Here is a 2,395-nt window from a genome sequence, read left to right on the forward strand (position 1 = left end):
CCTCCTCCCCTGCCTGACGGTGATGATTTCAACCCAAGGAAAGTGGAAGCTGTGAAAACTCCCAATTTCATTGTCAAGGTGACTGGAAAACCAAAAACAGGAATTTTTCCTTCTGTCAAGTGATAGCCAAGCTTCATTGTGAGTTTTGTTTTGTTTTGTTTTCTCTTTGGAAAATGCTAAAAGAATACAATCCCTTTCATACTGTGTTTTGTATTGATTTGGGTCTTAGCTCAGGCTACTATACCAAATACTACCAACCTGGTGGCTTAAACAACAGGCATTTATTTCTCACAGTTCTGGAAGCTGGAAAATCCAAGATCAAAGTGCTGGCAGATTTGGGATCTGACCATGACCCTCTTCCTGGTTTGCAGATGGCTGCCTTCTTGCTATATCCTCCCATGAGAGAAAGAAAGAGAGAAAGAGGGAGCTCTGGTCTCTTCCTCATTTTATAAGGACAACAATCCCATCAGGGAGCATTCGCCATCATGACCTCATCTAAGCCTAATGACCTTCTAAAGGCCGCTCTCCAAACACCATCACATTGAGGGTCAGGGCATCAACACATGAATGTGGGAGGGACACACATGTGCAGTAAATAATCATTTACTTACATGTTAGAGGGCTTCCCTGATAGTTCAGTTAGTAAAGAATCCACCTGCAGTGCAGGAGACCCTGGTTCGATTCCTGTGTTGGGAAGATCCACTGGAGAAGGGATAGGCTTCTCCCTCCAGTATTCTTGGGCTTCCCTTGCGGCTCAGCTGCTAAAAAATCTGCCTGCAATGTGAGAGACCTGGGTTCATTCCCTGGGTTGGGAAGATCCCCTGGAGAAGGGAAAGGTTACCCACTCCAGTATTCTGGCCTGGAAGATAGCAAAAGAGTTGGACATGACCGAGCAACTTTCACTTACGTGTTAGAAGTAATCAGTTCCAGTGTAGCTTTTTCTTTATGATTGCCAAGGACTTTACCGGGTTATGCATAGGGCCATTCCACTACTTACTCATTCAAACAGAGGGTCAAGTGCACTGAGTAACCTCTGGGTCACAGTTCAACAAAGCTCTGACAAGAGTCAGAAAAGTTAAACAAATGTGACCTTGGAAACTTTTTGGCCATGTCACAGTTCAGCCCCCTTTGGCATCGGTCCTGGGGCCTTCTGCCCAGGCTTGCTTTTACTGTTTAATCTCTTGGGTCATCCGATCTATTTCACTGAATCTATTCTAAATCTTTCTCTTCTTTCCAGGGAAACTGGATGTCTAATTAAACTGGGTAAAAGTTAAACCTAAATTGTTGATGACATCTAGTGGGTTACTTGGTCTTCCTCTGAAGTCTCAATTAAAGTCATATGTCTGTTCCAGCACCCACTGATCACTTAATTCTCTGAATTTTTATTTTATAAAGGTCCTTATCACACCTTTAAGAATTTTTTATATAATATTAACCTTTCATTGTATCTTACAGTTTGCTTTGTGGATCTTGAGAGAGATAAACTTACTAGATCATCATCCTAGTCTTTCTTTTACTCAGAGCATCCATCACCACAACGCTTTGCACTAAAGGTTCACCCTATAAGAACTTTTGAGATTACGTAAAATTTACATGATGGCAACCTCTGAAACTAAAGTGAAATGGCATAAACCTAATAGTAGCATTTAAGGTATTATAGTAGGTGGGTAATTAAGACAGTTCAGGGTAAGAAGGACTTTGGGGACCCCTTAACATATCTGCATCTATGCTATTGATATGAGAGACTAGTCCTAATGATGCTACATCCTGCACCAGCTTAGGCCTCAGTGTGACATCATCACTCAAATGTACACAGGACCGATTAGTAACAGTAATTACTAATTGACATTAGTAATGTCAATTGTTGACATCAGGAGAGAGGGACCTAGCCTATGAGCTATGACACTAGCAGAGGGCCTTCCCAGAGTATAAGTCTGCTAAGTAAAGCCAATGAGAACAAAAAGTAGATGCCTGATGAATGTTGGATAAGAGTTAAACAGAGACATTCTCAACAGGCTTCAGAAAGCTGATAAATTGCCCTTTCCTTCTAGAAGGATAACATTTTGGTCTCTGGAAACTGGAACCCTGATCTTTGGGAAATGCCTGGAGCCACCATTGTTGCCGTTGTTCAGTCACTAAGTCATGTCCAGCTCTTGGCAATCCCGTGGACTGCAGCATGCCAGGCTCCTTTGTCCTTTGCTGTCTCCTGGAGTTTGGTCAGATTCGTGTCCATTGAGTTGGTAATGCTATCCAAAAATCTCTTCCTCTGCCGTCCCCTTCTTTTGCCTTCAATCTTTCCCAGCATCAGAGTCTTTTCCAACGAGTCAGCTCTTCCCATCAGGTGGCCAAACGATTGGAGCTTTAGCTTCAGCATCAGTCTTTCCAATGAATATAT

The sequence above is a fragment of the Odocoileus virginianus genome, chromosome 30 (genome assembly GCF_023699985.2).
Source record: "Odocoileus virginianus isolate 20LAN1187 ecotype Illinois chromosome 30, Ovbor_1.2, whole genome shotgun sequence".
Lineage (NCBI taxonomy): Eukaryota > Metazoa > Chordata > Mammalia > Artiodactyla > Cervidae > Odocoileus > Odocoileus virginianus.